General features: G+C 37.5%; 1 long non-coding RNA gene across 1 annotated transcript; it reads right to left on the reverse strand.

Annotated features, from left to right (window-relative positions):
• Positions 1-9,103: 9,103 nt before the first annotated feature.
• LOC107589299 (uncharacterized) lies at positions 9,104-12,573 on the reverse strand. The gene is made up of 3 exons (XR_001609662.1): positions 12,561-12,573; positions 10,111-10,113; positions 9,104-9,178 (listed from the first exon to the last, which is right to left on the reverse strand). It is a non-coding gene; the product is annotated as an uncharacterized lncRNA (long non-coding RNA).
• Between the last annotated feature and the right edge of the window lie 3,461 nt (positions 12,574-16,034).

A 16,034-nucleotide genomic window follows, 5' to 3' on the forward strand; every position in this document is an offset into this window, starting at 1 on the left:
CTGATTTGATGGTGCACAGAACAACAGCTGAGCGGCAAGAGCTCCGGTCTGCGCAGCCATTAGGCCCATAGGGCTTTAAAATAGGAACAACATGGGCATTTACCACAAATACTCTGACTGTTCTCCTCCTCCTCCTCCTCTTCCTTTCTGTTAGCCTACCTTCCGTCGCTCAGCCAGTCATAATTTTTTTCCTCTTTCCATTTGCCGAACAAAAGCTTAATTATGTTTGAAAGAGGGTGTGCGTGTGTGTGAAATGAGTGCAAAAGACGGAGAGACGAGAGCTAAAAGATGCCAAAGAAACAACAAAGGCCACATGAGGACAACCTGTGTGTCTTATTACACCCAGACAGCTGTGCCCGCACCATCTGAATCCACATAACACATACACACGCGAACACGCAGCGCAGTCGCACGCGGCCTCTAACATGTGGCGACGGAGGCAAATCAATGTGTTCTGTGGGGAGATGATAGAATTCAGATCATCTGGTAGGATCTTCTCTGGATTCCCACATCAACAACACATCAATCATCTGCAGGAGTGTACGGCAGTGCCACAGTACCAAAAGTTTACCACAGTACAATATCATCTTACAAATATCAGCACAATCTGCTCCTATTCTGCAAAGTTCAGCAGGTCAGACAGCATGATTTGTGAAATTCATTCAATTTCTTAAAGGGGCAGATGCCCGAAAATTAATAGCCTGTAATTATTTATTCACTCGTATGTTGTTGCAAACCTGTATGAATTACTTTCTTCAGTAAAAATATTTTTTTTATCTTATCCATACAATGAAGTTAAAGGGGTTCAAAATATTAAGATTCTTATATCAAAATACTTGAGCAATCACTTGAGAAGCAAAATGACAAGTTTTCTTGACCTAAGAGCTTGTTTTCTGTGCAATTTACCAAAATTAAGCATGTTTATGAAAATTCTGTAATTAATTCAGGGCTCCAGACTGCGACCAAATGGTCACATTTTGTGACCCTTTTTTCTTCCGGTACGACAAAATTTTGTTCAAATCGTAAGCGCTGCCATTTCGATTGCATATGAGAAACATCAAACGGCAAACAAATCAAAAGCATAACAAAATCCAACTACGTGTTTGAGCTGCGCAGTGCGGACCGTTTATCAGCTCGGATCGTGACGCAAACAAACTTGTCCGAACTCAGAACAGCTTTACTAGTGAACCAAAGCTGATTTCGCGACACTGTTACAGCACAGTGGTGCGAGATCCAGTGAGAAGCATTTTAATTTGGCGAAGAATGAATAAAGATTGCTGCGAGATCTAGTGAGATGCATTCAAATTCAGCACAAAAATCTCGGTTATAAACAGATAAAACGGCAGCAATGACAACTACATTTATGAAGCTACGAGAATACTTTTTGTGCACAAAGAAAACAAAAATAATGACTTTATTCAACAATTGTTAACAATTTGGTATTGATACAAGATACCGAATTTTGTTAATCAATTAAATCCTATCAGGAGTTTCCAATATATAAGATGCACACAATCCGTCTCATTTCTGGCTGACGTCAAACCAAAAGGCCTTTTCTTTAGTGTTGCCTAGTGAACAAAGCTTTAGCACCATAAACACATTATGATCTGTCAGAGATGCTCTTCATCAAAAGGAACCCCAAGTCTAAGCTGAAGACGACCCTCAAACCAGCCATCTCAGAGTATGCGAGTCTCCACACAAACATATTCATGTGTGATTGCTGGCCGATCGCTGACCTGATTCTGAGAATTAAAACCAGCCCCCTCAAGCAACCGTGTCGCTTTGGTCCAGTCAGAGCAACACTTCAAACAAAACTAAATATCTGGATTTAATCTACAGTCTTCGCCATTCCCTTAAAGACCATGCATGTTATACAGTGACCAGCTCTGAGGAAGACAGAGTCTGTAATAGATAAAAAGGAAAATAAAAGATGAAAACCAGAGGGAACAGATAGATGGTAAACACAACAGGCGGTGTGAAAGATCAGTGAAGATCCTGTGAAGAGAATGCAGGAGCATATTCAGTCAAATAAACAGAAATATTGTACAGCACACACCCACCCACCCGTTAACTCGCTCGGCCTCTCAAACGACAACGCTAATTGCAACAAGCTGCCGGTCGGAAGATGTAATCGTAAAACAAAACCCGCCGCATTGCTTGGCAACAGGATTTGGCTTGCCAGCAACGACCCTCCTCCTTTTGTCTCGACAGTACATCCTTGCTGTAGAAGTTTGGAACAAGTTATATCTTCATCAGCGCCAGTTGGTTAAAGCCAAAAGATGACCTCACAGGAATGGATGAGCAAGGGAGGAAATGATCTGGAGGATTTCAGGCTGTAAATGTTGACTAACATTATGCCGTCAGCATTTAAACAAAGGCATTTTAGGCCACTGAGTCACACAGAGTGAATGGGGAACGCCAAAATGCAGGCCTCTCCATCCTTAAATCACTGGGTTCATGACAAACCAGCCACAAAGTTTCTGCTTTGACCAAATGCAGTGTCACTCATATGGGTAAAGATGGGCACATTTTCAGTTGAGGGGAGAATAAAGGTGCAAATAACTGCATTGATGGTCTTCAAACTTTCTGAAAAGCTATAAATTAAATTTCTACTTTCTTCAGCCTAAGCCACCTAACATAAAAACTCCATAACTTTGTTTGAATATCTATGCCTAAAACCTAAAAGCCTTTGCAGCCTTGCAAACCTTACATTTCCTTATGTAAACACCAAAGTAGGGTATTTGCAATTCTGTTTGGTGTTACAAGTGGAGCAAAATACACTCACTGTTGGGTCAAACACTTTGTCCAGTCTGTGATGAAATAACAAGCAATAAATGGTGGATCTGAGAAAGAATTGTCTGGCTTATATTTCACCCCTGAAAAAAACAACAACAAAAAAACAAGCAATTATATTTTATTTTGCACTGTGAAATATGACCCAAACATTTCTTGACAGTTTTTGTGAGATTCACCAACTAAGTTAATTGCGTTAATCTTCATATTTGTATTATACTCTATGAATAGATGATAAGAAGCCAGCTTAATGAAAAAATTCTAATGAATAATAAATAATAATCTTATAAATCAAATATATGCTAATTTTTCATCTAGGGTAAGGTGCAGAATTAATTAATAAATAAAACTGATGTTATTATTTAATAAACAAATTATGCTCATTACTTATAATGTTCATGTCAAACAGTTAATGTTAATAATCCTTATTTTTAATATAAGATTTATTCTATTTACAAACTCCCAAAAGGAACTATTCTGTCTCGATCTTATTTGATTTTTTCAGGAGGCCTGAGCTAAAAATGAGGATTTCTGATAACATGCCTGGTTCAGACTAGTTTTGGCATGTCTAGCCACATTCTGCACACAGGAGACAATTTTACTAAAACCATGAGCCAAATTAAATATTCCCTAATGCACTAATGTGTTTTATTAATTAAATTACTTCAGATTGAGAATAAAGTTCAGCAGAGACGAAGTTGTGCACCAAATAAATAATCTGAATGGTGTAATAAACAGCACGATACAAACTCATGAATGCTCCACGGCACACACACACACAAATCCATATAGCCCGAGAGGTCAGAGCGGCACAGGAAGTTAACTGTCCTGACAGCAAGGACACTGAGCTCCCAGAAGGGTTCGCTCTCTGTTCTGCCTCAGTCAGCTATTCCCTCACATGCGCTAGCTACCTGCAAGGTGTGTTGGTGCATGTGAGGGTGTCTGCGCGTGTCTGCGACAGAAGCTGCACGTCTGTGTGCTGTGAGGTGATGGGGTTCAATTTTCCCTCTCAAAGACAGTTTGTATTCATTGCACATGGCAGGTCGCAATGGAGCCAGCACCTCTGCCATGATTCAGCAGATGGGCTTAACATTGCCATATCTTTTCCGAAATAAATATTCATGGAAGAGAAGGAAGGAGAGGGAAACATGTAGAAAGAAATTAGTTTGTCAGTAATTAAAGAAGCTAAACAATCTCACTTCCCCTTTGCAAACATTCCTCTTCAGATCAAAATAATCCACAATCATTGAAATAATCTGCTGATTTAACCTAGGACTGCATGGAAAAAAGAACTAAAAAAAATGCTATTCGGCTTCTTTAGGTGATAAAGTAAAAATAAATAAAATAAAATAAATACTATAATAATAATTACTATTATTATAAATTATTCTCATTATTATTAACTTCATGGTGCTTATTTTTTATACAGGGTAAGGTTAGGGTACTAAAATATGCTATTTAAATTATTCAGGTGAGAAAATAAATAAGAAAACAAACAATATTAATAATTGTTACTATACTATAATAGTTGTTACAATTATTATACTATATTTGCTTATTTTTCAAATAGGGCAGGGTTAGGGTACTAATATATGTTATTTAGATTCTTCAAGTGAGAAAATAAATAATGATTTTATTATTATTATTATTATTAATAATAATAATGAGAGAGTGAGAGAGAGAGATAGATAACTTTGTTACTTCAATTATTATTATTATTGTTGTTATTATTATTATGAATATGGTTATGGTTCTTTTCCCATCTATTATTATGCACAGATAAGCAGGAACTGACCTGCTTAAAATGCATTCTTCCCATGTACGTGACAAACAAAATCCACTGACCACCTTCTGACCTTTTTGGAGAGCCTCATTTTAAAATATAACATTGAACAATGATAAATGACCATTGGCGATGTAAAGGAGCAGCATGTGAAACTGAACAGGTGTTCTGGACAGAGACATTGAGCTTAACATGACTGCATCTGCACACGTCAGGCACACACACACACACACACACACACACACACACACACACACAAAAGAGATGCTGAATGAAAATAGACCTGGGTGACTGAAGAGCTCAAGGTTGTTTAAAGATGTCAAGCGTGTAGGATGGCGCTTAAGGTCGTATGACAATAGTGTTGTGTGTAAATCTGTACATAAAGGCACTGACAGGCACTGACGTTAAGGGTTACACCATTTTTGTATGTAGCAGCAGAAGTGGCTTCAGGTTTCACATAAATGTGGTCACTGCATCTCCAGCGGCCTGAGCACTCAGCAAGAACGCACCAGGGACCTCAAATAAGTCTCCTCCTCCCTGAAAAGGACAAATAGCCTGACCAAGCTCTACACAAGGCATAACTCCATTAATTTTATGCTTTTTTATTTTTTTAAAGTTTTCTAAAAACTGGTTTGAAGATGAAGCTCTATTTCATGCTCCTACATATCAGCTTTTACCTCAAACCTTTACTACTGAATCAAGCGGTTCCAGTTTGGCTGGTTAGCATGACAAAGAAATTTCACCTTTAACCTTTTAACAGCAAGACTGCAAACCTACAACCAACCTGGCGAGTGATTCATCAGTTGTCAGCAGGCTGGCTTCTCAAAGAATGGCCAACAATTGGTGACAGAAAACAGAGCCACTTCACAGCATCATGGTGCAGGGACTCGCTGAGCAAGAGACCAGCGGGAATGCGTGTTAAGAGACCGAAAGCCTGTGTTGTGACAGTCCGAGCGGTGGTGTCTTCAGGCCAGTGGTGAAGCTGATGCTCTCACACAGAGATGGTGGTTTTGGGAAGAGTGACTCATGGGGCTCCTTCAGAAAGTAGCACACTAGCTCCAGTCTAGACCACAGAGAGGCCTGGAGCCTGCCAGAATCTACCCCATACCAGCACAAACAGTCAGTGTGAGGGGAAGGCGGTTGCAGCAGAGGATTCTGGGACTGAGAAGAAAAGCGTGACGGAATCTCCTTTAAAGCACCCAAGTCAAATATAGCAGGAGGAACCCCCGCAAAATCCTATACATGCACTCTAAAAATAAATGTTTTGTGCATTCTTTCTCGGGGCTTTGATATGTGAAGTATAATTTAAAAAATTTTCTAAGTTGTAAATATAACAAAGCCTATTGGAGTTCGATGTGCAAGAAAATACTACTTCAGGTTTTATACTTCACACTTAATTCCCTGTTACTTGCCAAATATTTGTAATTGTTTGTGAAATTTACTATAAATTTCTGAGTGAAAATGTTTTACTATAAACCAATCAGGAAGCAGCACACTAGTGAAAATTGTCCTACGCATTATTTTTTCAATGTAAAAAAAAAAAAAAAAAAACCTGTAAATATATAAAATATATATTATGTTTGTGAAATTTACTATAAATGGAGTGAATCGTAAATTTTTGCAGTGTATAATGTTTAAAAGTTGTAAATAAAACAGATTATTGGAGTTAATTTTACAAGAAAATACTACTTCAGTTTTTATACTTCGTTTAATTCACTGTTACAATTATTTGTAATCGTTTATGAAATGTACTATAAATTTGTGAGTGAAAATTGTCCTACGTCAACTTTTTTCAATGTAAATTTAAAAAAATATATATATTATATGTTTGTGAAATTTACTATAAATTTGAGTAAAACTAAATGTCAAAAGCGTTTTTTTTTTCCAATGTAAAAAAACCAAATATATTATATTACGTTTGTGAAATTTACTATAAATTGAGTGGAATTTTTTTTTTCAATTTTTGTAGTGTATAATGTTTAAAAGTTAGTTAAAAAAAAAGTTGTAAATAAAACAAAAGATTCTTGGCGTTTGTTTTACAAGAAAACAAGATTTTCCACTTCAAAATTTAAACAAATATTGTGTGTAAAATTGAATAGCAATTTCTGAATGAAAATTACAAACTACACCTTTTTTCAGTGTAACTGGTTTAAGTTATAGTTTGCCATATCTTAAATTAAAAGGAAGTTTGTAAGAATAGCACATTTCCTCCATGTTGTGAAGTTGCAGGATTTTGTTAGTGAATTTGATGGTTGTGTAAAGATATTCTTGATGACACTGCAAAAACAAAGAGAGATTATGACAGCAAAGCTTTACAAAAGTGCTATTCTGATGAGACAAAGCACAAAAATAATCCCTTTTTGCTGTAAAAATCCCTGATTGTGCCACGTGACTGAAAAGCTGCAACAGCACAACGGCTAGAACAGCAGCCCAGGTCATATTCTAATGCTGAGTCACAGTGTCTCTGTTCCTCAAGCTTCTAATCAGTCAACCTCACTGAGCTGCAATTCACAAGCCACTGTTTTCTAATGGTCAAAACAGCCGTTTCCCATCTCCTACATCAAAACCTTAACACTCTCCTTATTCTTCCTTTTACTCCAGTGGAACAAACCAATGTTTTCATTTTACTTTGGTTGTCTTTTCCATCCCTCTGAGGTTAATATCATTCCATATGCCTGGTTAATATGAGACCAGAGTGAAAGGAATATATAGGGTGAAGAAAGGGAAGCAGCCCAGGAAGAGAAAAAAAATAGATAGGTTTCAAATGCTTTTGACTAGTTCAATACGTTCTGGCAAAGAGAATTCACAATGAACAATATCATCTGTCCAAAAATCAGATGTAGCTCTGACTATAATAGTATTTTGAGAATAAAAAAAAAAACACTTCAAAAATGAAATTCATTTATTTGAAGAATCTTTAAGCAGCAATGAAAATATGAAAATAAATGAATGAATAAATAAATGAAAACAGAAAATAAATAAATACATAGTAAAACAATACAATCATTATAATATGATTAATTAAAATAAATACAAAAATTATACAATACAATAACATACTATTTAAAGTAAACAATACAATAAAAATGCAAGAATAAAAACAATTTCAAAATAAAAATAAATTACAAATGAAATAAAACAAAAATAAACAAACAAACAAATAAATAAATTGAGAACCATTAAATTTGCAGCAAATAACTTGACAATGTATTCCTCACACTAAGATACTGTATGGCTTTAAAAGTAACTCGTAATATTTATTTTGCTTTTTACTCAATCAGTAATCTCTTGCTGTATGGAAAAGCTGCACAGAGACGCTTCAAAAATTCTCCTTTTTGTGTTAAACTGAAAAAAACAACAGCATATGGGTTTGGAACAACATGAAGGTAAAGAGACCATGAGCTACTCCTTTAACTGTACGACATTTAGATGTGACTCACATCAAAGCTGAGGTTGTCTGAATAAAAACCAGCCAAGCCCTTCATTTCTCATGGGCCAAATTACAGAGCACCCCATGTGCGCTCAACCCCAACGCTCCCTGCGAGACCCCCTTTTTCCACATGATAACATAAGAGGTCTCTGAACAGTGATTTCCTTCCATCTCCACTTCAAAACACTGCTAATCACACCATCAACTATCCCAATTTAATGCTGTTCCCTGGGTCCTCAGCACACCATTCACCAAGCAGCAGCAACAAGAAGATTAATGAAACATGGCTTTAATGTGTGTTACTAATAGGAGGAGAAATGCTTTTCTTATGGGAAAGTCCCAGTTGTTTCCGCCATCCAGCCAACTTGTTTCCTCACTCCTGCAACTTCTCACAGAGGCTACACACACTGGGCAATGATACCTACGTTTCGTTCCAAAACCTCACTGCCTATATAGGCAGCACCCTAACAGTCACAGAACCTCACAAATGACCTATCTGGAACTAGGGCTGTCACGATTATGAAATTTGGCTAACGATTAATTGTCTAAAAAATAGTCACGATTATTGCGATTAATTGTCTGTTTTAGGGCTTTGGCGATTATCACGGTTAATTGTCTGATTTTTATGGCTTTCATTATATAATTGTGATTAATTTAAGGGTTCAGTAAATAATTATGTTATCGTTTTATCTTTTTTGAGTTATTATTTTGCAGTGTAAGATTACATAGAGTATTCCAAATTCTAAGAATCGGCCAATACCAATCCAACACCAGCGCTATTTTTTTTCTACACCACTACAGAATATCAATACTGTGTTTGTGGAACTAATGGTCACTCTTTTTTAAACAATCCTCTAAATACTCTCTTCCTCAAAGAGAAAAACTACATTTGAATAAAAATATATAAGCTATGATATTAAACTAGCTGTCTGTATAATTTAGCAGCAAAAACAATATCTTGAAAAACAATGTTTTATGCACATTATACAATTTAAACATGTTTGTTCTGTTAACTATTTGTATTCTTACAAAATACATTCATGAGAAAAAGAAAGGCTTCTAATAATCTTTCTGTGTGCAAAATTGTGATATTGTGAAACGCTTCAAACAGAGCAGCACAAAGCTCTTGTGCACATCCATGGTGCAGAATGGTGCACTTGAAGCAACATGCACTCCACATGTACAAACAAAGAGAAGAGAAATGTAGGGCCCTATGAAATCAGTTAAAAAAAAATTCCCGAATTCCATTTTATTTTTTTTCAAATTCCGTTTTTATTTTTCTTGACTCCTTTTTAATAGTCAAATAAAATTGTATTAATAAAAAAGCATGTCTAATTTATTAAAATCATGAAAAATACATTTTCACATCAATTTATTAAAAGTTTAACAAAAATTACATGGTTAGGACCCTATGAAAAGTTTTATTTTTTTCTCACCATATGTTTTTTATTGTTACCAAATTATGTATTTTAACGTCTAATTATTTGAATGCATAAAACAACTCCATTTATTCATTGTTTTTCTTAAAGTAGCCTTATGAATTTTTTTCCTCAGAAATTCTGTGTTAATTTACATTATTTTGGTTATCAAATGAAGGCATAAAAAAATTTATTTAATTTATCTTTTAATTATAGAAAATTAAGTATTTTTAAGCTTTTTTTTTGAATTTTTTTCCTCAGAAATTCTGTGTTAATTTACATTATTTTGGTTATCAAATGAAGGCATAAAAAAATTAATTTAATTTATCTTTTAATTATAGAAAATTAAGTATTTTTAAGCTTTTTTTTAACTATTTTTTGGCAAACAAAGGGGATTTACTATTAAAATTAAAACATGGAAGAAATGTGTGATTATTCTTTTAAAAAATAATGTTTGTTTCATTATAGTAGTAGTAATCGTAGTCGTAGGCTATGTACATCCTACTGAAAAATAGTAATAGGTACAATGTCTTCAAATCAAACCGGACTTTTATTGTGATGGGTTGCCGTGAATGACTTTACAGTTCTGTGTATGTGATATGACGCTAGTTTTACTCAAACCAAACGATCAAATGCTCATGAAGTGACTCTCAGAGCAGTTCTGGAGATGTTGTTCATGTGTTTACGTCCTCATTTAGTGAGACGGCAGACGCTGAAATCACTGCGAGTGTCACGCGCGCTTCAGTATGTGTGTAGTAAATGAAACCGGGAGTCTGTGCCTAGGGCTGCACGATAAATCGAAATGGAATCGAGATCGGGATTCGACAGAAGCTGCGATTGTCATGCGTATCTTTCAGTGAAGCACGGTTCTGTGATCAGCAGTAAATCTCCATCCAAAGGCCAGAGGGTGCTCTTGTGTGGAAACTCCAAAAACGCCTCGCAGAAGAAACCCAGAAAATCGCTGCAGCTGAATAAAGATTCAACTGCTTTCATTGATTAAACGTGACTAATAAACACACGACTACGGCAATATACGGTTTATCGGAGTTCTTATTATTATAATTTTCATTAAAATAAAGTATATTTATAATGCAATGCCTTTATCACTGCTTAAATACTATGAAATATGTTGCATGCCTTATTCTGTGTAAGAAGCCACATCATCTCACAGAAGGATTTATTTCAAACACTCGACTGACATTATGAAGTGAGTTTGGAGGAAAAATGTTATTAAATGTGGTATTTTCACATGCTTTCAGATGGAGCAGCATTTACTTCACAGAGCCGTAGCTCACTGATAAGGTATGCAAACGGCTGTCATTATCGCAAACGATTTCATAATCGCACAATAAAATCGTCTGCGATTTTTTTGCGTAACTTGTCAGTGAAGTCAATTCTGCTCCATCTGAAAGTACGTGATGATGATTTCCTGCTGATTACAGAACCGGCATTACTATCAAAATGCGCACGACAATCGCATTCGATTAATTGTGCAGCCCTATCGGCACCATTCATTAACAGATACACGCAGAACATGTAGGATTCATATTTAAATTGACTTTTGCGGCTTAATATTTACAGATATTAGTCCATATCACGATTTGATTTAAGTGTAATGACCTACTTCCGATTAATTCATTCAAAATTGGACAAATTCCGTGACATTCCGTGTTTAACTGTGAATTCCGTTTTATGACTGGATTCCGCGATTCCATCCGCGTTTTCCGCATCGCACCCTAGAAATGAGTCATGAACTCCAGCGAGATGTAATTTTAATACGAATCCCCAGACCTTTATCTACACATCAAGTATTACAATGGGAATATATATATATATATAATCTTGGAGAGAGAGTTTTACTGTGCTGACTGTCATAACGTGCTGTTTGAATGCTGAGCGGAGAATATCTGACAGCTGCACCAGAAGGAAGATGAGTTTCTGTAAACTTAAATTTAACACTGTAAATACAATTCCGTCCCTCACATGATATAGGCTATACAGTGCATGAAAAGCGAACTGGTGCTATTCTGTTTCTTTTGGTGTATGACTCCCCCTTGTGCCATATAAAAAGCACAATAATCGCGGTTGTCTGAAACAACCACAGTTAGATCAAATAATCGCGATTAGACGGTTATTTAATTATCGCGACAGGCCTATCTGGAACACTCTATATCGGCAGCAACTCCACGTAGTACACAAATAAAGTTCCTCAGGGGAGGCGTTTGATGTTAGCATGTTGCTACGCTAACAGCGTAATAAAAATAAGAGCACTAAAGTTGAGTTAAAGGGGTCATATGATGCGATTTCAATTTTTCCTTTCTCTTTGGAGTGTTACAAGCTCTTGGTGCATGAAGATCTGTAAAGTTGCAAAGACTAAAGTCTCAAATCTAAAGAGATATTCTTTATAAAAGTTAAGAGTCAGCCACACCTAGCTAAAACAGCTCGTTCTAACACGCCCCCACATACCTATGTCACTATCTGGGCCGCCCTGTCGTAAAGGCGCTGTGCATTTCATTGTGAAAGCGAAACTACTTTGTTTGGCCTTCCAAAAGAGGACGATATCCGCTTCGTCATGCCTGGAGCTGATCCGTGCTGGTCGCTGAGGAAATACAACAACTTTGCGCTGTGGATCGCCGGATCGGCTTTCACCGTGGATGAAGCGGAGTCCAGCACGGGGTCATCACATGTGGTTTCCGCAAGCCTCCTTCGCCGAATACGCCGGCCGCGCCGTTCTCAAGCCCGCCGCCTCTGCTCACTCTAGCCCCCGGCCTCTGCTCACTCTAGGCCGCCGTGTGTGACGCAGTGTTTCGTTGTGAAAGTGAAACTACTTTGTTTGGCTTTCCAAAAATGGACACGACTACAAATCAGTGGTTAAGTTGTATTTACAACACTGTTCCAGAACACTTCAACCCAAATATTCAGATGTGTGCAGCACATTTTATGGAGGACTGTTTCCTGATCCTGGTAGAGTAGACTACAGTGCCGGCTGTTCTGACTCACAGATTGCAAGTACGTTTTTTTATATTTAAAGAGTTTTTCTATTTTCTATTTAAAGCGAGTTTTTTGGGCAGTGTAGAGTAGGGCTTGTTGTTTGTCATTTCTCCGATCACAAATGCAGACATGGTTTTATGTTTACGCAGCGCGATGCAACGCAACGCGTAAAAAGACAGTATAAGTCATTATAATCCATAATTATGTCCCCACTGGATGCAGCGAATGCCTCGTTTATAATGGGTTTTCATGCTTTTTAATCGTCGCTCCGGTCGGACAGGGCATAAATATCTACAGTGGATCTAAAATATTAATAATTAATCATAATTAGTTATGGTTAATTATTCATATTTCCCCATGAGCTGATTCGCTACAGAGCTTTGTAAAAATCTATGCGTTTCAGAAAGGTGAAGCACAGAGGAGAAACAATAAAGTACAGTATGTGGAAAATAATGTGTTTTTTGAACCTTAAACCGCATAAACATTTCATTACACCAAATACACAAAATAATGTTATTTTTAGCAACATCATATGACCCCTTTAAAAACTATTTTAATTAGACTGAACTTTTTATCTAATTTAATCCTGAAAAGTTTATGATTATGTTTAAGTAAATTTAGTAAGCTACATTTCTCTCACCTTATCCACCATCTTGGATTTATTTACACTGAACTCAATGCAATAAATTCTGGGATTGTTTTCTCTGGAAAAGATAAATTACCGTTCAAATTTTTGGGGTCAGTCTGGTTTTCTTTTAAAAATTCAGGTTATCTTCTCATCTATTCAGCAAGGACACATTAAATTTATCAAAAGTGACAAAAACATTACAAAAAATAAATAAATAAAATTAGCACTTTCCTACTAATAAAAGAAAAAAATTATCAGATTTTTCATGAAAGCAACAAGCAAACTGTTCAATATTGAGAAATAATTTAAGAAACGTTTCTTCAACACTAAATCAGCATGTGACTCTGAAGACTATGATGCTGAAAATTCAGCTTTGTCATTAGAAATAAATTACATTATAAAATGTATTTATTTAGTTATTAAATTGTAATATTTCAGAATTTTACTCTTTTTACTGTATTTTTGATCAAATAAAAAGCCTTGATGAGTAGAACGTCTTTCAAACACACACACACACACACAAAATTCTTACCAACCCCAAACTTTTTTTCTTTCTTTCATGAAACCTTATAAGGCAACATAATTCAGTTGCCTACACCTTCCTTTTGAGCCTGGAGTGTTTTTATAATGCCTTAAAATGCTGCCTACGTAGACAGCTTACAAAGTTTTGAAACAAAACAGTTGTCTAAACAAGGAAGAGATGAAATGCCAAATGCCATGACAGTGCAGTGATTTCGATCCAGACTGGATGTACAATATTTAGGTCATTTGTTTCTACATAGTTCATCCAGATCTGATATAAAGAGCCAGTTCCAATCTCAAGCACAAATCCGGTTCTGGGATGCATTAGCATGGTGAGGACAGATTCAAATATACAAGGCAAAGCGTGTCTCAAGGATCCGTCTGACCACAAGGCTCTGATGAAACAGATGGACTCTTGCTTCAAAAGAGTTTGCTTTCAGGTCGGCCCGTCAAGTTTGCGCTGCGACAGGGAGGGACTGAGGAATGAGCGGTTTGGGGGCCGAATCCATGTTTGAGCGTGGGAGATGCGAGTTCCTCGCTGTGGTAGGTGCAGCAGAGCTCCAATAAGGCCTCCTAAACAAACAGAGGTCTGAGCCTATGGGAGATTTTCTAACGTCTAGGAAATTTGCCCAGCGTATCATCCTAAAAAAAATCCCTTTTTCAGAGTCCATATCCCAGATAGGAAAACAAGGGAGAGGGCGGGTGGGTACATGCGCTCACACACAAATTTAACTCAGCTTTGCCAATGCGGAGGATGTTGGAATACAACAAGTTTACTTGAATGATGAAAAGAGAGAACGAGCCAGTCTGATCTCACTCTGTTGAAGACACCCTGTAAGAAAAGCACTGACTCAGAGGTAGGCCTATTTCTATCAACTGAACTGCGACTCTGCATTCATTTTACATAACTCACACAAAACAAATACACTAATAGGAAACCATGTTGCATGTTAACACACAATGAGTCAACTACAACAAAATAAAGTTGATCATGTTGTGTTTTCTACAAGATTCAGATTTTGCAGCTAGGAAGCCAATAATCTCTATACATGATGGCGCCGCAAATGGCAGCCACGACGCTGAGCTTTGCAATTCTTCTCATGTTTTTGTTTGTTTGTTCTGTGCTTTGTCACTCTTCTTCTATAAGTTTTACCAGAGACAAACTCCTTAAACATTAAGGAGCACATCCCAGACAATATTTTTCCATTTTGTTGGACATTCTAGTCGGAGGTACAGCGGTGTTGTTCAAACGCGCGTGCAGACACAGAAGAGGGAAATGCGCTGGCGCCCTGGTTAAGCTCTGCACGAGCGGCTTTCAAACTGCGCTCCCAAGCATTCATCTCACGAATGTCCGTTCCTTTCCTAACAAAACGGATGAACATCTCCTCACCCACACCAAAAAGGACTTTTCAAACTCTGCGGCACTGTGCTTCACTGAAACCTGGCTGAGCGAAGCCATTCCGGATAACGCGCTTCATCTGCCGGGCTACCAGCTGTTCAGAGCAGATCGCATCACGGAGTTAACGGGGAAAACGGGGAAGTTTTTGAAGCTGCTGCCACCGATCTGGACGAGCTCACAGAGACCGTAACCTCATATATCAGCTTCAGTGAGGATATGTGCATCCCCACCAGGACATTCTTATCATTCAATAATGATAAACCGTGGTTTACTGTGAAACTCAAACAGCTTTGTCATGCCAAAGAGGATGCTTACAGAAGAAGGGATACAATCTTGTGTAACCAGGCCAGGAACAGACTAACAAAGGAGATGAGAGTGGCTAAAAAACTACTCTTGAAAAGCTGAGAAAACAGTTTTCAGTCAACAATCCGGCGTCAGTATGGACTGGTCTCAAGAACATCACCTTGTACAAGACACCACCCCCACAGTCTGTGAAGAATCAACAACTGGCTGACGATCTGAACGTTTTACTGTCAATATGAAAAGGCCAGTCTATCACCCCTCATCTGCACTTCACACATTCACCTACCCCCCCCCACCCTACCGCACCATTCAACCTGCGCTTAAGGTCTGTGTAGAGGATGTGAACTGGGTCTTCAGGAAGCAGAAGTCTAAGAAAGCTTTCTGGCCCCCATCTTCACACAGATCTTCAACAGATCGCTGGAGCTGTGTGAAGTTCCCTGCTGTTTCAAACGCTCCATCATTCAAGTCCCCAAAAAGCCCAAAATCACTGGACTTACTGATTACAGACCTGTCGCTCTCACGTCCGTGGTCATGAAGTAATTTGAGCGACTGGTCCTGGCCTACCTGAAGGACATCACTGGACCCTTGCTGGATCCTCTTCAGTTTGCCTATACAGAGCAAACAGGTATGAGGACGATGCAGTTAACATGGGACTGCATTACATCCTGCAACACCTCAACAGACCTGGGAATTACGCAAGGATTCTATTTGTGGACTTCAGTTCGGCCTTCAATACCATCATGCCTGACCTTCTCTCAGACAAACAG

The sequence above is a fragment of the Sinocyclocheilus grahami genome, unplaced genomic scaffold (genome assembly GCF_001515645.1).
Source record: "Sinocyclocheilus grahami isolate Dianchi unplaced genomic scaffold, SAMN03320097.WGS_v1.1 scaffold114.1, whole genome shotgun sequence".
Lineage (NCBI taxonomy): Eukaryota > Metazoa > Chordata > Actinopteri > Cypriniformes > Cyprinidae > Sinocyclocheilus > Sinocyclocheilus grahami.